Below are 24,258 nucleotides of genomic sequence, written 5' to 3'. Positions count from 1 at the left end.
CTTGATGTCCCACTTCTCTCCCCCCCTCCCATGCACTATCCTTGGGTTCCCTTGGGACCCTTGAACCAGAAATGTGTGGGCAGGAACCCCTCAAATGACCAGGTTCACTACAACACATTTCACTTTTTCAGAAGTAGCAAACACTATATAATCTGACCTATCAATGTGGTCCTTTAAAACTAGGTTCAAGGGCTCTTCAGGGTTATTTAGAGCCACATAAACTGGTGTCAAAACAACATATCATACCTTACATTGGGTTCTAGCAGCCTAATGAAATCATCCTAACAGCAGAAACTACCTTCCCATAACCAGAGAGATCACACACTAGTGTCTCATTGTGAAGGGGGAGGCGGAGGGCATGCACTGGAAAAAACAACAATTCAGAAGCAGGAATAAACAAGGGAAAAAACTTGAACAAAAGACTCCTTGACCCACAGTCCTTCCCATAGCAAGTGATTCACGAACTGCTCCTGGGCCAGGAAAGTCACTACAGATTTACTCATTTGAGAGGCAGATTTTATATTAGCACAGCCAATAAGCGTACCTACACTCAACAGCACATCCTCGCCAGTGCAGGAGACAGCAGTCACACACCGAACCTCACACTTGCAGTTCAAACCACTGAACCCATTTGAAATGGAGCCCATGGAGAAAACTCCCCCATCCCTCCTAAGAGAAAATGATGGGGAGAGACCAACAACATCCTTAAAACAAAGAAACAGCAAGTAACAAAATATAAACAAACACAGAGTAACAGAATCCCAGCTAGTGCACACAGCACATAAACACAACCTCACTCTCAGAAGCTCCCCCAATCCCTAGAGACAGAATGTGTCTGTGTTTACTGAATAATGAGAAGTGTTTACACTTGGTGATCTAAACCTAGCTTATGGATTTGTTTTTCATGGTGCGGTTTAGTCAGTCAAGTGCTAAAATGATCACACACATTTATGCATTTTAAAGCGGTTTTGCTTGGCTTTCCTTTCCTTCTGGCTATCTGAGGGCATTGCAAAGCAATGTTTTGTAGTCTCTCCCTCTTATTTAATACAGATACTAGGATGTTTTGGTTTTTCTAATTTACAAAGGAAAATTGTACTACAAAAAATCCACAAATGATATATATCAGTGGTTCCCAAACTGGGGTTCGTGAACCCCTGGGGGTTCACAGAACATTACAGGGGGCTCACCAGAAAAATTTCACTAATGGTGGCCAGAGGACCCTGGGCATTGGAGGCAGCAGGTGCGACTTGAGCCCCAGGGCAGACAGCCTGAGTCCCAGAGAGAGCCCTGCCCCATCAGTGGGAAAGCTGGCAGCCCGAACCCCAGCGGTCCACGCGGGGCTGGCACCCCGAGCCCCAGGGAGAGCAGGGCCAGGCATTTGGGGCTGGGAGCCTGAGCCCCAGGGAGAGCGGGGCTGGGCAGTTTGGGCTGGCAGCCCGAGCCCTGCCCCAGTCAGTGGGGGAGCCGGCTGTCTGAACCCCAGTGCTCCGCACAGGGCTGACAGCCCAAGCCCCACGGAGAGCGGGGCCAGGCAGTTGGGGCTGGCAGCCTGAGCCCCGGCAGTCAGCGGGACCTGCAGCCCAAGCTCACTGGAGCTCAGTTGACCGGGGCAGTCAACAGGGTCCAGCAGCAGGAGCCCCGCGGAGTGAGGAGGACATTTAAACTTAAATCCCTGGAAATATTCATTTTTAGGAGGGGGTTCATGGGATTTCACAATTTAGTGAAAGGGGTTCATGGGCTGTTAAAGTTTGGGAACCACTGATATATATGTATCTTATAAATCTGCACATTAAATATTCTGCATTCATAACAAACACAGAATTACGTGTGTCAGAGAAAGTCTTTTCTGTTAGCGAGAAGCTATTGTTACCATGACTGACTGAAGAAAATGCCTGTCTGCAGTATAGATTTGATCAGTTTTTTCCAGCCACCCTCCTGGTCACATGTCATCATGTGTTTCTGGTACAACTGCTGAAAAAAGGAGACTGGGATAGAAATGATTTAACTCCAAGGTTTCTGCAGAACTTAATACTATAATGGACTAGATTATTCAATTCACTGGAAACCTCCAATATTCTAATCTTATTAGAACTATTAGTTTCCTGTTGGTATTTTGTTGTATTGTAATGAATAGAACCAAGAGTAATTCAAGTAAAATTGTTACGCCCACAAGGAAGAGTCTTTAGAGAGGTTTCAGAGTAACAGCCGTGTTAGTCTGTATTCGCAAAAAGAAAAGGAGTACTTGTGGCACCTTAGAGACTAACCAATTTATTTGAGCATGAGCTTTCGTGAGCTACAGCTCACTTCATCGGATGCATACTGTGGAAACTGCAGAAGACATTATATACACAGAGACCATGAAACAATACCTCCTCCCACCCCACTCTCCTGCTGGTAATAGATTATCTAAAGTGATCATTAAGTTGGGAAACCAGCAGGAGAGTGGGGTGGGAGGAGGTATTGTTTCATATTCTCTGTGTATATATAAAGTCTGCTGCAGTTTCCACGGTATGCATCCGATGAAGTAAGCTGTAGCTCACGAAAGCTCATGCTCAAATAAATTGGTTAGTCTCTAAGGTGCCACAAGTACTCCTTTTCTTTTAGTCTTTAGAGAGGAATTAAACCAAATGGCTATTTGCTTATCCTCCTTGCCATTAGAGGACTCTTCTGCTCTCATTTATGCCCCAGGAACCTTATTTTTAGTTCATTATTTTTTTATTTTTTTTTTAAAAAAAAGCTAGGCAGCTAGGGCTCTTATAAAATATTGAGTCTGGATGCTTCCCTGGAAAAACTAGAGCTCATCCTGGGAAGATTATAGATAGCATGAAAGCTCCTTGCATAATCAGTAAGTTTCAAAGTACATGTGCACCATGTAGTAGACTGCTGAATTTGCTGGAAGCAAAACTGTGTGGCTGAAATAAGGATCAACCTCAACACAGAGCTTGAACCAAGCCAATACCAGAACATTTTTGAGGATCAGTGTGAATAAACTTTCACCACGTGTGAAAGCAACTACTATCTTACAGTATGTCCCATCCAACAAGAAAAAAGAAATATCGAAATTCTCACCAAAAATCCTGTCTTTACTTCTGGTCTATGTTGGCAGGCCAGATTCAGAGGTTTGCAGAAGCATCTAACCACACCTCTGATTCCTGCGATTCACCCATACTTTTTACTCATGCTCCAGACAAAATGGATAACGTAAATGTGAGTAACTTGAAGTCAACAAAATATAGGTCCAGCATAGTCAACTGGATGCATTTCTTCACAGATGTCTGAGAAGAATATTGGAAATAACATATTGATATAGGAAGACAAATGAAGAAATCAGAAAAATTACTGGATGAGGTACCCTCTCACAAATAATCTACAAAAGAAGACATCACTGGCTGGGACATGTGCTGAGAATGGAAAAAGAACATTTACCAATACCACCCTTGAATGGAAGCCAGAAAATGCAAGAAGACAGAGAGGAAGACCGCGAATAACATGGAAACGAACAGATCTGAATGACATCAAGCACTTCAACATGAAATAGGAAGATCTGGAGAGAAGGGAAGTTGACAGGCAAGGATGGCAAATGTGGGCAGCCCTATGTGCAGCAAAGCACAAGATGGACTAAGTGACTAAGTAATAGTCAACATGTTGTAAACTCTACTTGTACAGCCACTTTTTGATGGCAGATTAAAGGTAGTCAGGGATCTGCAAAAATAAGCAGCATAGACCTTAGAGTTAGTCATGTTCAACTAATATGACAGTAAAGACGACAGATCCTTGGCAACAAGGACTGTATAATTTGGTGTTAGCAAACACATGGCTTGAATACAATGAATTTTTTAAAATACATTCAAGTCCCATGTCACTAGAGCAGTGGTGGGCAACCTGCAACCAGCGGGCCGCACGTGACCAGTCTGGGTAATCTGCTGGCAGGCCGTGAGGCAGTTTGTTTACATTGACAATATGCGGGCACAGCTGCCTGCAGCTCCCAGTGGCCGGGTTTGCCGTTCCCGGCCAATGGGAGCTGCTTCCCGCTTGTCCCTGTGGCCTGTGCTGCTTCTCACAGCTCCCATTGGCCAGGAATGGCAAACCACAGCACCTGGGAGCTGCGGGCGGCCGTGCCTGCGGATGGTCAATGTAAACAACTGTCTAGCGGCCTGCCAGCGGATTAACCTGACGGGCCGCATGTGGCCCGTGTGCTGCCCACCACTGCACTAGAAAGTTCACAGCTTTTGTCCTGGCTCCAGGACACACACAAAATAAATAGTAGGTCCCATTGAGCTAATCTTGCAGGCTTGATCTCTACAGCATATCTTCCAGTGTTTCATCCAGTTTCATTTTAAGCCTCTGCTCAATTTCAGTCATGAAAATGCAGCTACAAATAATCTTGTTTAGTTTATTTTTATCACATTCTCAAGTATGCATTAAAATTAGCATTACTGAGGGTGTAATTAAAGACGTCAGCAGAGCTCTGAATAGAGGACTTGATAGCTAACGTGCTCTGGGCTAGTTACATCTCAGAACACATTTTATTTTAATGCTCATCCTCCCCAGTATTAGTTCTTGACAACATTATGCTGGGGTTTCTTAAATTAAAAAACCTGAGGATATTCCCCAGCAAAGCATCAAAATGTTACAGTACATTCTGAGGCTATACTAATGTCTCTTAGCAGTTCTCCCTCCACAGTGAGGTGAGGCGAGGTGCACATTTCAGCACAGCTTAAAAGTCTCCATTTTCCACTTTTGAATACATAATTTATTACACCCACAAATGTGAAATCTCTATCACCATTTTTATATGCAAAACACATTTGTGCTCACAACCCCCACCCCCCACTTCTGCAGGCACAAGCAGTTGTACACATAACTTTGCAAGCAAAATTATAAGTCCAGGCTAAGAAACTTGCCATTACAAGTTAAAAAGATGCTTCCTTTCAGAGATCTGCACTTTAAGTACAAGGACTATTCATAATGTAGGAACACACAGTGCCCTGATTTAGTCCAGTTCTAATAGTGACATTCTTCCATTCTTCATCCCATCAAGGGGTACACAGGGATCTCTGTGGAGCTTCATTAAAAGGTATTTCTTGGAGAAGTCACAAAGTAACATTATTACAGATATTGCACTGAAATTAACAAAGTTTTCAATCCTTGTATCTAACAACTTGCAGTTCCCAGTTCAAATCAAATGAAACAATAAATGAATGCACGATAGTTGAAAATCTGCATCCAAAAATTAACTTTAAATTAAAAGCAAAAAGAATTGGTGGTGTGATCCTGTTAGTTTGCGCCAACTCTTGCTGGACTTGAAATGACAATTTCCCTACTTCAGAGATGGCATTTTTCTGCTCCTGTACAACGGTCTTGGTCATCACTCAATCAACTTAATTTAAGCCCGTGACCATTTCCGTAGCCAACCTTTGGGGCCTGTGAAGCCCATGAGTGTGCCCTCCCCTTGCCTCCAAAATTAAAATAATATTCTCACACCATGCTAGAGACCACCCACTAACTTAAACATCCCCCTCTACACTGGTAACAGAAAATATGCTAGAAAGCTGGTAGCAATAACTGTGCTAAAATATTGTGATCAGAAACATAGAAACACCACGTTTAGGAAGCCACAATAGGATCCAGCTAGCAACATCCAAGCTTAAACACTACAGTACTAGCATGGTTTCAATCAGAGTGTAAACAGGACCTTTCTTGTTCCTCTCATTACTTCAGGTTCTGTACACAATTGCTAGTCTGAAGCCTGTTCTTAATGGACAGGTGTCCACATTACACTCCCATTGGCTTTTTAAATAAAGGCCTGAGGAATAAATGGACATTAAGGGATCAGGATTCTTGAGCTACATTGAAATATTACTTCACACATGTCCTCCTTTGGAATGCAAAAATGTTTTGTAATCACTATTTTGCACTAAACAGTTCTGTTAAATCTGGAAATGTCTTTGCCTTTCAAATCATTACAGAAGGGGTTGTCTCTAGCCTTAGATAATCCAGAAAGTATATGGCAAGATTAGCAGAAGAGAGCATGAAAACAACAGTCTCCCTTACTGCAAAAGTAACAGCTGCAAAGTCAGACAAGCAGCAGCAATAAATCAAGAATTATTAAGGCGGATTCCCTGGAAATATTCTGTTTAGTCAGGATTCCCCTTTCTTACCAGACACTCACACATGCACATCTATAGACGAAGGACCTGTTAAGACTTCTAATACAAAATTCGGTTCCTATCTAAAAGATGCAAAGTAGAGGTTTCCCCTTGACCTTGGTCATCATTACTAAGATAAGCACTAGGCTGGTCCTCACTTATTGTAAAACACAACTGCATGATCGCCATAATTATGAGGCTCAGCATACAGCTGGACCACTGTAAAAGGTTTTGGATACAAAGAATAGTAACTGTAGGTACAAAAAGGGATCCAGTTCCCAATACTGATAGTCAAAGATTTTAAGCATGTACAGTTTCTCCTAATAAGAATTAATGGGAGGGATTTGTTTCTGTAAATTTCTTATTCAATGATAGAACAGACTCCATAGTCTACACAAACTCTAGAATTTGAATCAAGTATATTACAAAATATTTTTTTATTTCAGTTCAATATTCCTTTGTCATGTATAAACTTACAACTTTACATTCAAAAGACTTGAAGGAGCTAACTGTAATGCAACATAATGTGTACAAATGCTAAAAATACATTATAAATATGGTACCTGCTGTTGATTGCTGATATCTGTAAACCAAGCATAGGTAATTTGTGTTTGTGCCTGTAACCTGGCATGATTCTATTATTTTTCATTTTACTATTTCAAATGATCCTTTCCCTGCATTTCATCAATCTTATAGATCTTCTCCCTCCGTTGCCTTTAAATGAATGTTACAAAAGATGCCTCACCTGTTTTTATACTTCAAAAATAGCTTTGTTTCAAAGAGAAGATAAAAGAGGATTTTTAAAAAAATCAGAAGCATGCCTTGATAATGAGGCAGACTTTGAAGCTCTGATATAAATACCGCACAATGCTTTTCCAACACACAGTTTTAACTTCAAGTCTTACATTAAAACAGAATAATTACCAGAGCCAGTGGCAAAACAAGAAGACCCATAACTTAAGCACATATCTATGGAATTTCTCAAGCCTAATGTCCTCATCCTAATACCTACCTTCCCATTTCTTTTCCTCTAATAATATTTCAGTGATATAATGGTCTTCTGGTAGCTATTACTTGTAGAAATCCTTTAGAAAATGTAATCAATCTGTATAAAATTGAATTGTTCAGAGCGCTACGAGTTATATGAAGAACTATATTGTGAAAAAGTATGTAGGAAATGTATTTCATATATAGCTATATTCTAACATGACTTTGCCAAATGAGTAAATGATAGATTTGGACTGAAGTTCTTGTAGATCAAGCAACTTAGCACCAAGATATTCCCGCAAAGACTGATTTATGACAGAATTTAACTCCACTCATTTGGTATACTTCTGTCATAACCTGAAGCCCAATAATAAGAGTTCGAATGTGATTTCCACTCCGTAATTATTTAAAAGGACAGCATGTCTCAGCTGCTGACATGGGCTAAGGGAATAGGTTTCAGAGCATACCAACAGTTGTATAATTCAAAAACAAGTACCAAAATTGGTTTCAATCGCTGTTTGATGTTAGAGTTAAAACATTAATGAACTTACTTTCAGACTTCTTATTTAGAAATGAAGCATAATCATATGAGCTGCAAAGTCCATCGTTGGCCCAACAAATGGAAAGGAGGAAACATCACCTGGTGAGAACTAGAAAGTAACCGAGAGGGAATTAATGTCGTGCTGATTTAAGACGTGATCCAAGGCCAACTGAAGACTAAAGTCAGGTACTGAGTGTCACCAAAGTACTAATAAATCTCAACTCCTACATAACTCCTCTTAAGAGGTTCTCAGCATCTCAAAAGATTAGGTCTTGAGAGGAAGCAAGCATAACTCAGCAGGGTCTTATGTCTTATTAGTGTTTTGGTTTATTTCTGACTCAGTCATACAACTGGATAAAAGTTCTAGCTCACCTTTCAACAGCAAGTCTACTGAACGTTTATTGCTTCTTAAAACCTGTAAGAAAGTTTTGAAACACATGCTGTCAATAAGAAATTATCATCGTTATCTAACTGAAGAAGCCCAAATCTCATTCACTCAGAGCTGCAGGGTGGTGCTTCTATACATTTGGGAAGAAGGACAAATGTTTGCAAAGAAACAAAATATCCGTATTCTTCTTGTATTGTAGGAGTAAAGAAGAAGAGGTGTGAGATGAGATCTAGTAAGAGTCAAATTTTAAGTTACATATTTGTGTCTAGAGGCTCTGGACACAGAATTATATGTGCGCTCAAAACTAATTCATGTGTGTAACTGACACAGACAGATGTTGACCTACTCAGTGTTTATGTACAGCTGTCTGCATGGTTGGTTCTAAATATCTGAGAAGAAGAGCATACAGAAGTTGGAAGTTACAGAATGAGGAGAATGGCAACGTGAAAGAACTGAAAATCTGCTGTGTGACAATCACAGACAAAACTTTGGAAGAAAAAGAAACGTAGAGAAGAAAAGAAAAGGGAAAAAGCTAAAGTAATTCTAATCACTTCCAGTATAGATAAACTAATGTAGTACTTAAAAATAATCAACCTGTTGTCACCTCACACTTTCAAAATTGCTTTGAAAAGTCTTATTTGGATGTACATGTCTGACAGCCACAATTCAAAGAGATCTGTTATTTGGCACTAAAATCTAGGAACTGAATTGTATGATGCCAGCATAAATGTAGCCAAAGTAGTGGGAGTTTTGCAGCAATGTGTCAAGATGTCTGCACAACAGTCTATACTGAATATTCTGTCACAAAGTCTGACACACAGACATAGGGGAACAGGTTTAAAGAGACATAACCTTTCAATTAAAACACTTCAAAGCAATTACAAATCTACTTCCAATTGCTGTGGATTACCTACTGCGGCTAGAATATCCATAATGCACAGATTTTGAGTCTATTTTTTAACCTTTATAATAGGCCAGTTCTCTGCCCATCAACTTTACTTTCCTATCCAGATAAATGAGATAATGACCCCATTAGTTACTTTCTTCAACAGCAACATGCCTACACAGTGTTCACTTCTCTGAGCATGCTACTAGTACAGTCGTGCTAATACCTCAGAAAGCTGTTCCACTGAACATTCAAACAAAGGTCACTATGCGAACAATGAAAAGTAAAAACATGGTGGTCACAGGATAAATAGACAAGAGGGCTGTGAAATTGCCTGTTGTGTGGGTTAAGAGAATTCAGAAATGGGCAGTTAGTTTAAAACCTTAGAATTGGTGTGCCAAGGCTGTGGGCTGGTGAAGGAAGGAGGTGTGTCAGGATGTATAGGACAATTCATGGCTGCCGCAATGACCCATAAGTTACAGCAGCTTCTGGGGTTGCTTTAATTTACCCTGGGGAGCAGAACAGTCCTTGGGTGCCTCCAAAATCTGGGGGCCAGGAAAGGTCTCTAAACTGTTTTTCCCATCTGTCCACCAAACTGCTCTGAGCTCAGCTTATCTGCAGCTTGGAGTCAGAGCCACAGTCCCATCTAGCCATATATAGCTCCTTGTTCATCAAAATGACAATACCTTCCTTATTAGAACTCTCTCTTCAAAATTCTGTTAGTAAGCCTGTTTCTACTTTGCAGTTGCTGATGCAGAAGGCAGAAAAGAAAGAAGATTGCTTGGCAGAAGCATCTATACTGGCTCTGCAGTGCTGACAAGAATAAAAACCAGCGAACACCTGACTGACTACTTATGGAGCCATTACATGAACAGTTTTTTAAAAAAAAAAAACCATGGGTAGAAACTGATGATATTTTAGTTATTGTTTAAAAGTAGCTATAGTGACTCTGTAAGATTAATAATAATGGTGGATCTCCATGGAGCCCTCAACAAAAATAAATAAAAATACAACAGTACTAATTAAGTACAATAAATCCCATCATTCACTAATAACTGCTATTAGCAATGTCAGAAATGACGGGAAATATGGATAACAATTCTTTAATGTCAAATGAAAGAATGCAGAATTGCTGCCCCCTATTGACTACAAAAAGTAGTCTCTGGGTAAAGAGGGTCATTTTCACTGTGAAGTAAATGAGGGATTAGCTAAACAGGATATGCATCCACCCTTGCACCATTAAAATTAATCCCCAGAAAGCTTAATTCCAGCATTTGGATTTTATACATTATGGAAAAACTCACACTGTCCTTAACATCCTGTCCTAGGATAAAGCATTTGGAGTACCTTCATGAAAAGCCAAAACAGTTTCCTGTTATAAGTAGCAGTTCTTCAGCACTCTTTTACTAATTCCTAGATCACAAAGAATCAGAGGTACGATTGTCAGAAACAAGGACACAACATCTATGTTTTGTGTTTGCATTACAACATTCACTAACAAGAGAGGATTAATTTTAGGCCATTTTCCATTTGTATTACAGTGTTTATCTTATGAATAAATTATCATGGAATTTGAATACTTGAAATGCTTTATGTATATTCTCATTCTTATGTCAAAGAGGGTATAACAAGAACAGCAAATGGTACATTCATACATTCTGAAGAACATAATCTCGTTGCACTTGTAAATTGTTTTGTACTATTTTATTTATTTATTATTTGGCACAGAGGTTTTTTTTATTGGCCTACATCATTAGCTGGCAAAAGTTTAACTTGAAACAATTATTCTAATTGTTCTAGGCTTACACTGGGTATTAGTATTCTACTCAATCCTGTGATTATACTGCAAACTATATGAACATAATATGAGGATTATCAAATTAAATGACACTATTTACTTAAGTTAGCTATTGTCATCTTAAATCATTCTAAGGAGCTCATGAGGACAGAACTGCCCTGCTATTTTACTCAATTTTAGTATAACCCTGACCACAAACACCAGAAATATCGCATTTTAAACACTTAAAAAACATTTCAATAGTGTTTTCAATTTTCAAAGCACTTTCCAGCCATCAACTAATCAATCACTGCAACATCCCACTAAGCAAAGCAAGCATGGTCTCTGTTTTTATGTATGTGGAAGCACATAGAGGTCAGATGACTTGCCCAGTGCAACAGAGGGAATCCGTGTTCATGCTAGGGGTAGATGGATCAGACACGAAGGTGAATGGATGACAGACCCAGGGATGGATTTGCAACAACAGGCCACAACTGCCCACTGTTGGGGGGTGTAATACCAGTCTCCCCCTCTCTCACATAGCAGGGCAATTTACTGAGTGCAGGGTGGGGTTACAGGGCTTCCACCATAAAACCAATAATTCCAGATAGACCCTCAGCTTGTTTCTGAATCCTCTCACCCTTACCTAGCAGGGAGGGAGAAGGTACCAAGGGTTGACCTTGGTCCACAAGAATTGCAAGTCTCCCCTTTTCCTATAGACACAGGGTCCACTAGAGAAGTCCCAGGTCTCATTTTACCTCTGGGAGCTAGCCTTTTTAGTTTTTCTTCTGCCGTGGACACTGGTGGCAGGTTGTGATGAGCTCAACTATTTTACATTTTGTCATGTTAAACTTTCAAGTCCTATTCCTTTCAACCCAACTGTGCCTCCATGATGTTGCAAGGATGGTGAAAAAAATCCACCAGAGCTCAGCCAATCCAGCCCCTTGTGAAAAATTCCTTCCTGTTCCCATAACAAGTGATTGGTCAGCCCACAGCATCCTGCAAAAAACACAGCTCCTAAACAACAACTAAGGAGTGGGAGGATGGGGCACCGAAAGAGACAAGAGGCCCTTGAAAAGCTCGGGAAGAATTTAAATAAATGGGAGACAGAAGTGCCAAGCAATCCAACCTCTCCCTCCAGCCCAGTCAATGGATCTGGTGGAGGATCTGAGGAGGCAGTGGGCCCTGGGGCCTGACTCATCTAACACAGTGCTGTCCACCTCCCACTCCTGTCTTTCATATGCTGCATCAACTCCTTCTATTACAGGCAGAGGACTGGGGAAGGAGGCACTGGGCAAGTCATAGTGTCTGGTTTTGTGCTCAGACTCCACTGTCTGCAATAACTGATGTTGGCCCTTGCAAATGATTATGTGTATAGGCTTGCACCTGCAAGTGATTATGCATGTAACAAATCTGAAATGTTGTGGCACTTCAGTACCATTGCACTGTGTTTGGGCTTTGTCACCCATACAAAGAGGGTAAAATACTAGTTAGTATATTGTTTCTGATCTTGATTCCATGTGAAATAGTCTCCTGATACTAACGGTGTGTTCTGGTCTAGTGTGTCCCAGAATAATGAGCACTACCTGAAAAGAGCATATATTGATTTCACTCTCAGTTGCCAGCATTCAATTAGTCACTTTGCAGCACTACAATAAGATCAGCAACACTATAACCTTCCCCCCGATCACTGAAATATAAGCCATGATATAATGCAGAGAGCAACATTTTACATCTAAACAATAGCCCATGAAAGAATTCCTGATTACTGGGAGGTCTTTTTATAGTAACAGAAGTAATTCCTTTCCAGAGATTAGCAATAAGATCAAGTAACACTGAAAAAGTGGGTAATAAAAAGTTATATGCTCCATTTCATTTAAAATGCACTACAATATTATCATCAGTTTTGTTAATCCCAAATACAATCAGAATATAAAACAAAATATAGAACAATGATACTTTACACATTTTTAAAGGCGGAAATGTAAACAAGGTTATTAAAAGATCCATAAGATGTTAATGAAAAGCAAAAAATTAAATTGGAGAGATGCTGTACAGCCATTAGTCATGTCTGACAGAGACCGTGTTGATAATATCTATACATACGCTCAGTGACTAATGTGACTCATTGTAACATCAACCCAGTGATTACTTATATGAAGGCTGGGAAATAGAAGGGACCATGTGCATAAGAAAATAAAGAAGTAACGTAGATATCGAAATACTTATCTTCCCAATAATGCTGTTAACCTATTTAGCCACTGCACTATGTTATCCAAATCCTCAGCGTAAGGATGAAACATTTGGAGTTCTATGCTCATGCATTTAATTGCAAGCCACCTTGGCATTTGGCATAAAGTAACTGCTATTAAAAAGTGCAACCGTTACAACATTTCCCAACAACATTGGTACATAAGATACCACCGTTAGTAGCAAATCAAAGCATGGGGTAAATGAAGATATCTCAGATACCACTGAGCAGCAATAAGAAAAGGAGTACGTGTGGCACCTTAGAGACTAACCAATTTATTTGAGCATAAACTTTCGTGAGCTACAGCTCATTTCATCGGATGCATTCAGTGGAAACGTTACAGTGTGTATGGTAACACCCATTGTTTCACGTTCTCTGTGTATATAAATCTCCCCACTGTATTTTCCACTGAATGCATCCGATGAAGTGAGCTGTAGCTCATGAAAGCTTATGCTCAGATAAATTTTTTAGTCTCTAAGGTGCCACAAGTACTCCTTTTCTTTTTGCGGATACAGACTAACACGGCTGCTACTCTGAAACCTGAGCAGCAATAGTTGGCCAAAGATTACTTGTTTTTGAAACACCATTATTAATGAAATTTCTTTCGCTCAACATTCCATTAAAAAATGTTAAGTTTACCTCCTTAATGAAAGGGTACCTACTAATGTACACAGTTGTTAGGAAATGCCCAAGTTCAGAATGCATGGTAAATTTCATACAAAAGTGGACTATCCACCTAAGTATTGGTTTTCAGAATCTGGACCTTAGTGCATGATTTCTGCCTATACATTTTCTTGTTAACCTGCAGCACAGCTGTCTTTTGATGCAATAGAGGGAATGAGGCATTTAACTACAAAAGTAACTTGGCAACACATGCATGAACAGAGCCTTCTTTAGCTAGGCAGTTTACACACAAGAGGAGTGTGGAAAAAAAAGTATTGCACATGCTCAGATTTTTAAAGAGATTACAAAAGAAAAAAGAGCTCTCTTTAAACAGTGCTATGGAAATTGCTCTGCGTCACTAATGGATAAAAACTCAAAGTATTGAGCATACTGAGTCTGTCCAGTTGTGAAACAAGACTGCTCACAGAACAGAAGGAAAATCAGACAGTGCCAGGATATGCCAAAGGATGAGGATTGGTATAACTGAAGAAAGACAGGGCCAGATCTGGCCCAGGATATCTGGCAAAGGATTCCGCAGATGTAGTCATGAGTGCGCACAGAATGTTTACTTTCCAAAAACAGTTGTACAATGGAAAGACCCCAGAGGCCAAAGCTGTTTGTTGCACAGAAAAAATAAAGAAAAATGGCATAGACATCCTTTTTTAAATTGTGGCCTGCAAAGGCAAGGGTGAGAGCTTACTGGGACATTGTAAAACAAATGCAATGGGCTTAATCAAACAGACAAATCGGATCAGTTTTAGTGTATTTTGACACTTTGGTCTCTTGTAGGGAGATCGTGTGAAGATGGTGCCCTGAAATGCAGACCTCTACAGTGCAAATGCTGTTCAGAGAGTAACAACTCCACAGCTGCCAAAAGGAGAGGCAGAGCTGGGGGAAATAGAGTCACAGAGTTATCATGAGGATACATCAATCAACTGAATGGTGCTCTCCTATTGCTCCTGTCATGAAAAACAGGAAGACTGATTCATGTTTATCTTATATATTTCATAGCAGCAATTATCAGGGAAAGTTTATCTTCTCAACTTTGAAAGGATCTTATGTCTGGGGCTAAGGTATTCTGAAGTGTACTTTCTCATGTAAATTTAATTGCAAATTTGGCATTTAACATGGTATCTGTGGTATGCCCATGCTAACGTTAGGGAATACAAATACCATTATGGAGAAATCGTCAAGAATTTAGATGTTCAGAAGTAGAATGTAAGTGCCCAGCGGAGCTGTAAAAATAATGTGTGTCTTGGGTTAGAAAATAAAAAATAAAAATCAACAAACAAAAAAAGTGCCAAAATATTGCCAGATTTGGGAGCAGTAAATCAACATGGATTTCATCCAGACATAAAGTCATAACTGTCTTAGAGTGCAGCCAACTACAATACTATACATCTGAATTGAGACAAATATTGGCAGATTTGGTTAGAGTTAAAATAGATGGCAAGAACTAATGGAATGAGGTCATAACTGTCAAAGCTAAATTCAGTAATCTAAGCTACTACAGTGTCACCATAAAAGATGTTACCAACCAGTATTTCATATTATAGTCTCATACATCAATATATGATAACTCTTAGGAAATGCAACGAGGAGTCCTTGTGGCACCTTAGAGATGAACAAATTTATTTGGGCATAAGCTTTCATGGGCTAAAACCCACTTCATCAGATGAAAGCTTATGCCCAAATAAATTTATTCGTCTCTAAGGTGTCACAAGGACTCTTCGTTGTTTTTGCTGATACAGACTAACACGGCTACCACTCTGAAATCTTAGGAAATGATGATTTACACAAGGGTCATCACTAGACATCCAATTCTTACTGCTGGAAGTTGTGATTCTGAGGAATTGGTTGCTTTAGTTGGAGCCTGCTCCAAAAGACTATGCCTTGAAAAAGAAACCTTCTTACGGTTATTCCTTTGCCTCCAAAAATTCTGACTTCTTCAGGCAGAGTAGCTAAAACCCTGTCTGAAAGAGAGATCCACCAAATGTTATAAGTAGCACAAAGAAATGAGATATGGTTAACAATTCAAACAGTGACATATAGTCACACTGCCATCTGCTGGTGATTTTTCAATACTGGAAATTGTAGGCATCTGTACGGTTATGTTCTTGCTAATAAAGTTGTTGTTGATGAAGACCAGGCTGCATTGTCACAACCTCCCTAGCAGAGATTATGAAGTTTTTAAAAAGCAAATGTACCTAGTTATTATTAAACATTTATACTGGAGTGGCACCGAGAGGCCCCAGTCAATTTTGGGAGCCCATTTTACTAGGCACTGTGTAAACACATACAAAGAGATAGCCACTTCTCTCAACAGGTTCTAATCTATGATACAGGAGGGAGGAAGAAGAATACATTAATACAGACAATTTTATAACAAGAGAGAGATTTGCACTCTTGACAGTGCTCCAGGATACAAGAAATACTGACTAGCATTAACAAATGTGTCAGAGGCAAGCAAAGCTGCGCAATGCAGCTAAGCCTTGCCACTCTCTTCTGTACCAGTGATTTGGCTTCATTTTATCTCCAAGAAAAATGAGTCACAAAAACTACAATCCATTAGTGATCTTCCTGAAAACACCATCCTGGCCACTATGGATGTAGAAGCCCTTTACACCAACATTCCACACAAAGGTGGACTACAAGCCGTCAGGAACAGTATCCCCGATAATGTCATGGCAAACCTGGTGGCTGAACTTTGTGACTTTGTCCTCACCCATAACTATTTCACATTTGGGGACAATGTATACCTTCAAATCAGCGGCACTGCTATGGGTATCCGCATGGCCCCACAGTATGCCAACATTTTTATGGCTGACTTAGAACAACGCTTCCTCAGCTCTCGTCCCCTAATGCCCCTACTCTACTTGCGCTACATTGATGACATCTTCATCATCTGGACCCATGGAAAAGAAGCCCTGGAGGAATTCCACCATGATTTCAACAATTTCCATCACACCATCAACCTCAGCCTGGACCAGTCCACACAAGAGATCCACTTCCAGGACACTATGGTGCTAATAAGCGATGGTCACATAAACACCACCCTATAGCGGAAACCTACTGACCACTATTCCTACCTACATGGCTCCAGCTTTCACCCAGACCACACCATACGATCCATTGTCTACAGCCAATCTCTAAGGTACAACCGCATTTGCTCCAACCCCTCAGACAGCGACAAACACCTACAAGATCTCTATCAAGCATTGTTACAACTACAATACCCACCTGCTGAAATGAAGAAACAGACTGACAGAGTCAGAAGAGTACCCAGAAGTCACCTACTACAGGACAGGCCCAACAAAGAAAATAACAGAACGCCACTAGCCATCATCTTCAGTCCCAACTAAAACCTCTCCAATGCATCATCAAGGATCTACAACCTATCCTAAAGGACGACCCATCACTCTCACAGATCTTGGGAGACAGGCCAGTCCTTGCCTACAGACAACCCCCCCAACCTGAAGCAAATACTCACCAGCAACCACGTACCACACAACAGAACCACTAACCCAGGAACCTATCCTTGCAACAAAGCCCGTTGCCAACTCTGTCCACATATCTATTCAGGGGACACCATCATAGGGCCTAATCACATCAGCCACACTATCAGAGGCTCATTCACCTGCACATCTACCAATGTGATATATGCCATCATGTGCCAGCAATGCCCCTCTGCCATGTACATTGGTCAAACTGGACAGTCTCTATGTAAAAGAATAAATGGACACAAATCAGATGTCAAGAATTATAACCTTCAAAAACCAGTCGGAGAACACTTCAATCTCTCTGGTCACTTGATTACAGACCTAAAAGTTGCAATTCTTCAACAAAAAAACTTCAAAAACAGACTCCAAGGAGAGACTGCTGAAATTGGAATTAATTTGCAAATTGGATACAATTAACTTAGGCTTGAATAGAGACTGGGAGTGGATGGGTCATTACACAAAGTAAAACTATTTCCCCATGTTTATTCCCCTCCCCTCCCCCACCGTTCCTCAGACATTCTTGTCAACTGCTGGAAATGGCCCACCTTGATTATCACTACAAAAGGTTTTCTTCCCCCTCCCCCTCCACTCTCCTGCTGGTAATAGCTCATCTTAAGTGATCACTCTCGTTACAGTGTGTATGGTAACACCCATTTTTTCATGTTCTCTGTGTATATAAATCTCCCCACTGTATTTTCCACTGAATGCATCCGATGAAGTGAGCTGTAGCTCACGAAAGCTTATGCTCAAATAAATGTGTTAGCCTCTAAGGTGCCACAAGTACTCCTTTTCCTTTTGAGAATACAGACTAACACGGCTGTTACTTTGAAACCTGTCAAAAAAGAACAAACCAAGGGATGCAATGGCAATTAGTGTCACTTCTGGGGCCAGCACTGCTTTTTTCCTCCTCCTTCAAGCCCCAGGCCTTCTCTCTCTTCTGCCTCTCAAACACCATGAATAAATTGCCATCACTAACTATGCACTTAAGAAAGAACACCCACTTATCTTCTGACAAATTCGAAAGAACCCAAGTCCTGCACAGAACAAGAGCAGCACTTGTAGTTGCACATATGTATCCTGATACAGAGTTGCTGAGCAGAGGTCACTTTTCATCTTTTAGGTGCTTTCAATAATAAATGATGTGCCTCAAAAAGGTCAAGGGAAAGTTCTCTCCCAGAGCTCTGGAGGCCTCACTTTTGCGTGCACGCATCTGTGTGTGCGCTTGTTCTCACTCACACACATGCACTTACCTTAAAGTGGCACAAAATTCTGCATTTCATTCCCCTTACAAGTTCAAATATCTTAAAAATTGCAAAGAATCTGGTTCCCTTGAATGGCGTTTTAAAGTCTGTCAAAGATTAATTGCAATTTGAAAGCACATTGGCACATCCCTGCAATTCTAGCTATAATTGGGCTCCATCTTTTTGCTTGCAGTCCTTTAACGTGCTTTCCTTTGGCTCCTCCTTTACAGTAGTGCGCTCTAGCATGACTATTTAGCACTAAGTACTTTTTGTTAAGGTGCGTTTGGCACTGGCAACTGGGGGCCTTTGATGCCAAGTTCTGAGAGGGATTTTTTTCCAGATGTTACATTTGCATCTATGACCAATAGCTTCCAATAACTGCTTATTGTAGCAGGTATAAAACTGTCCCCGGATCTAGAATAAGGTCAGTCAGAACCAGATTTACATTTCTGGGTGCCCATAACAATACGGCTGAGCCTCTCTCTCTAACTTAATTTTTTGTCCCTCTTTTTAAACGTTGTGGCTTATACCATATTTTAAATCAACTGTATATTCTACATGCTAATGCCAAAAACAACTACCAGGCAAAGTAGGAGGTCAGGAACTGCAGATTTCCAAAGTAGCATGCCTTATTTGAGGTCAATTCAAGCAACAGTCTCTGTGAGATAAAGTTACATCTGAGTTTGTCAACTGCTACATTGTGCGACTCAAGCTACAGGTTCTTAATTGAAAAGCACAGAACATACCCAAAAGACAAAGCCAGCAATTTCTGCAGGTGTGTAGAGAGGTAGCAGCTCTGACGGGGTCATTTCAATTCCTGAGCTGCTGCTCTCTCACTGCATTTTACAGCATGCGTTTTCTTACTGATATTGCAGACATGCTAAAAATGTATCCTTCCTAATCAAAGCCACTAAGACTGCTTAGTTATTCTACATGAAACATAATCAATTACTACATAATGCTGGAGATAGAAAGACTAGGATATCGCAAACTTCAAAGAAGAATATTAAAGAGAATTTTGCAGAAGGAATGACAATTTTATTTGGGGGATTTTTCTCCTGCATCACAAGGCTCACTTTATTTCCTACCATTCATCTCCCACTAAAGCAAACCATAAAAACAGGCTGATTCCTGGCAATTTTTTTCTTTCTTTCTTTATTGTAAGAGACGCTTTCTTTGTTACTTGCCTTGAACTATCCTGGAAGTCAGACTATCCTTGTGAAGGATTTATTTGTGAAGGGGGATGCACAAGGTTCTTTTGCCCGACAACAGATGTTTTCCTCTTATTTTCTGAATTGGAGTGGCTTGGAAAGTGCCTAGAGAGAATTATTTGCCATTATGGCCTCCATTTTTAGAACAAAACCTATGTGCAAATGTGGTAATTATGTGCCCAAATTTGGCACAAGATTACATTTAGAAATTTGGAATCAGATGGTGTTTCATGTGAATAGTTCCTGCATTTTCCTTTTCAGCCACCATTTAAAAAAGAAAATCTTTTTTTTTTCCTCGTTGTAATTGCGTAGATTCTTGCTTCCCTGAACATTGTCTATTAACTAAGTTAGGTCCATAATTCGGTGACAAAAGTGAAACACACACCCTCTTTGGTTACCTTATGCCAGCAAAAGAATTCTGTCAATAGGGCCTGAAGGACACCAAGCCTCTATTTGGGCCTGAAGATTCTGAGCAGTTGTCCCCTTCAGATGTTTGTTGAAATTCTAACAGTAGCCTGCATTAAAAGGGCAAGATTTATAGCCACAATTGCCATATATTAGGATATGTGACACCGCAGTTATGGTCTATTCTCTGTATAGGGAGAGCTCATTCTATGATACATGAGGTATTGCAGTAAGTGAGTATAAACAGAGTCTTTCTGTACATATATATAGGTCATCTTTGAGTGATGGAAAGAAAGGACAGCTCTGGAAGTTATTGATCATACACCGGAGTGGTCTCAAAGTGAAGCTGATCTTTATTAACTATAAGGATCTGTCATGAAAAGCCAAGAATTTGGGGTAAGTCTGAAAACCCTTTCTCACCACAGGATTTGCAAAAATGTTGGGCTTCCGTGCCTTGGTCCTCCGGCACTCTGTGTTGGTTTTTGGTTGTTCCAGCAGCACAAAACCAGTGGATCCAGCCACAGAAGAATCTCCTGGTGGCATAGAATCACCACAACAGCTCCCACTCTGTTCTGGCTGCCAGTGCAGGTGGAGTCACCGGGGAAAAGACAAAGCCAGATCTCTCTTATGTCTTGGTGTTCTCCAAATGCCAGAACAAACCCTTGATGGACATCATAGGTAGCTGCACATGTCAGAGAGACCTTCCGGTTGCTCTAATTTACACCATGACTAGATCATCACCCCAATGGCCCCAGCACTAGGGGAGTGCAAAAATGAGTTCAAGCTACCTATGTGCCCTCCGCACTGTAGCTGCACTGAAAGCTTCTCAGCAGAAGTTGAGCATCTGGCCCCATATCCTTAGCTATTTAATATTTTGTGGGATTTTGTTGATTATGACATGACCTTTTAAGATAAGTGATTTAATGTGCAACCTTCACCCTGGAGTGGCACTTATACAACGAGCAAGTCCTCGTGCTCCTGCTTCTCTTCCTCCTATCCGTCTTCATTCTCTTTTACCCCACCTTCTCCCATGCCTGTTTTTTTGTTTTGTTTTTCTTGCCACAGCCCTCATCCTGGTCTCTTCCTTCCTCTCTCTCTTCCTTGCTTATCTTAGTTGGCTATTCAGACACAGCACCTCCTCCCCAATCATGCCCACTGATTTCACACCCTGGAGAAGATATACTGCTTTCAGAAGTACCAACTCAGTCCAGCAAGGGAGAAGTGGCCTGAAAGCAACAGAGGCAAGAAATGAGAGTGAGTGTAATGGAAAAAAATATAAGGTGGAAAAACACCAATCTGGGGGCACTGGAAGGAATGAATATAGAATCAGCAGTTTTATGGCACCCAATTTTATTCCTTATTAAGGCAACGTTGCCAATTAAGTCAATGGGGATTTTTCATGAGTAAGGAGTTCAAGATTTGCTGGAAACTTGCACCTGTTCCATTTAGAATTATAAAAATATCATATGGCCCAACTTGGATACAAAAACATTCAGAAATTTGGTGTTTGGATTTTTCTTAGACTATCAGGACCAACTTCCAATCCAAAGTACCAGGAAAATTTGCTGCAATAAATTACTATTTCCCTCTGCAATTAAATTTATTGTCAAGCTGTCGGCATAACTTATATTATTAGACAATAATAACAAAGTCATTTAGTAGGTTGCTCTGTGTGTGTTAACAGCTAATCAACAAAATTAGCAATTTTAACAATAATGCTAATTTTTGGTATCTTAACATTAACTTTGCCTACCCTCAATATCAAGATGAAGAAAGTTTGTTTAACATCTTTATTTTGACCATTTTTAAATGCTTATCTACTATACTTATATAGTGGGGCCCCACAGGTATCTGTCCTGGGTTGAGGACTAGTCAATATTTTCATTAACAACTTGGAGAATAGAGATGACACCAAGCTGGGAAGGGTTGCAAGCATGTTGGAGGACAGAATTAGAATTCAAAATGACCGTGACAAATTAGAGCATTGGTCTGAAATCAACAAGGTGAAAATCAAGTGCAAAGTACTACAGTTAGGAAGGAAAAATCAAATGCAAATTATAAATGAGGAATAACTGGATAGGCAGTAGTACTACTAAAAAAGATCTGGGCGTTATAGTGGATCACAAACTGACTATGAGTCAACAATGTGATCCAGTTGCAAAAAAAAAGCTAATATTCTGGGGTGTGTCAAGAGGCATATCACATGCAAGACATGGAGAGTAACTGTCCTGCTCTACTTGGCACTGGTGAGGTCTCAGCTGGAGTGCTGTGTCCATTTCTGGTACCACACTTTAGAAAAGATGTGGACAAACTGAAGGGTCCAGAGGAGCGCAACAAAAATGATAAAAGCTTTAGAAAACCTGACCCCAGAGGAAAGGTTAAAAAAAAAAACTGGGCATATTTAGTTTTGAGCAAGGAAGACTAAGGGAGGACCTGATAACAGTTTTCAAATATGTAAAGGGAGATTTAGGTTAGATACTAGAAAGAGCTTTCTAATGATAAGGATAGTTAGCTCTGGAATAGGCTTCCAAGGGAGATTGTGAAATCGCCATTATTGGAGGGTTTTGAGAATAGGTTCAACAATATCCGTCAGGGATGGGCATGGATGGCCGGTGACCTGGCTGTTGGGGGAAGCTAGCCCATGACCCCTTCCCTTGTGCTGAATGCCCCCCAATGTCCCTTCCCTTCTGCCCCCCACTCCCCTCCCTTTCTAGCCTTCCCCCAGGAGCCCAGAGCATCCCCACCACAGCCCCCAGTCCCACTGCTGGCAGCACAGCTGCAGCGACCCCAGCCCCGGTGCTCCAGGCAGTGCTGCCACAGTGCCCCCCAGCCCCAGGCTCCGGGCAGCCAGCCCCAGAACACCAGGTGGCGTGGCTGCAGTGTCCCCAGCCACGGTGCACCGGGCAGCGTGGCCCCAACACCAGCTGCTCTGAGTCCCTGGGGAGGCAGACCAGCCAGCCTGGGCCAGCCAGGGCAGAGCACTGGGAATCGCAGGATGGGGCCTGGCCTGGGGGCGGAGCATGGGCACGGCCATGCTAGGCTGTTTCGGGAGGCACAGCCTACCCCTGCCTATGACACCCGCTGCCCATGGGGATGGGGGAGGTTTATTTGGTCCTGCCTCAGCAGAGGGGGGCTAGATTACCTGACTTCTTGAGGTCCCTTCCAGACCTTCATTACTATGATTCTATACTACCTCTCCTTGGAAGTGGAAGTACCCAAATACCACGAGAAAGGCTTTTCCATTCGGTGCAGTATATTTCAAACATAAATGGTTCTAGGAAGTGGTTGGAATCTTACAAGAAGGCCTTGACAGACGTTTCCATATTGATTTCTGGAATGGAGGCTTTTTGTTAGTCCCAATTATTCTCTTGTCCAACAGATCAAGGTGATGATTTTTTCCCCCCTTCTCGAACACTTAGAATGGCCTCAGATTCAGAATGGCTGATGCAGCAGTGGGTGCACATAGGGTCAAAACCGGTAAATTGAGTACAAAATAAGCAAGGCCGTTGGGTTTCAACCCCAGTGTTTTGAATGCTCTAAGGGTAGTTCTAATTGTAGCATGTCTCAGGGAAATTTGCTTGTTGCACTACTGCACCCAGAAACCGCAAAGGAAATACTAACAGTGGAAATTTGAAGACTGGAAAATTAAAAGCGTGGTGGATTGTTGTCAGCTTATCTCAAAGTCTCAGTCTTCCCTTACAAATAAAGACATCTCCCATGAGTACATTACATCAATGACAAAAATCTAGTTACGTTGAAAATCCATCCCATCCACAAACCCAAGTATATTGCTTACACTTTGCTTCCTACACGGGTTTTGATCATGGAGCAGCATTGCTATAAGTTTTTTCTTCCAGGAAATATCCATTGAAACTAGAAGATGCAATTGGCAGATAGAGCAGTAAGTCATAATGGGGAAACCACTTGAATTATCACAAGCCATCTCTCGTCCTCATTGGTTCCAGCATGGCAGTCAACAGAGACTTGGTTAACAGAGTATTTAGGCTCCGAGCCACGGGCAGGCACCTGATTTTGGTTTCTTCAACCCCTGTGCTTACCCTATCTGCAGGGCCTGACAATTTACTCACTTAGAAACTCTCAGCAATCTTTCATTATTTCCTTTGCTTAAAAAACCTGTCTCCACCAGTCTTATAGTTCACCCTTTAATCAGCACAAACAAACAAAACTGTTATAGTCAGTGGCTGATTGCAAACCCTATTTAATCTCTCTCAGTGATAACTAAAATGAGCTAACGCCAG

At 41.0% G+C, this 24,258-nt stretch overlaps 1 protein-coding gene across 7 annotated transcripts in view; it reads right to left on the bottom strand.

Moving 5' to 3' along the window:
- Positions 1-24,258, bottom strand: part of TENM1 (teneurin transmembrane protein 1) — a 1,397,628-nt gene that overhangs the window by 1,362,158 nt on the left and 11,212 nt on the right. The window lies entirely within an intron of this gene.

The sequence above is a fragment of the Lepidochelys kempii genome, chromosome 9 (assembly GCF_965140285.1).
Source record: "Lepidochelys kempii isolate rLepKem1 chromosome 9, rLepKem1.hap1, whole genome shotgun sequence".
In the NCBI taxonomy this organism is placed as follows: domain Eukaryota; kingdom Metazoa; phylum Chordata; order Testudines; family Cheloniidae; genus Lepidochelys; species Lepidochelys kempii.
Note: the sequence above shows the minus strand (reverse complement) of the source record. Positions and strands in the feature narration are given on the sequence as shown.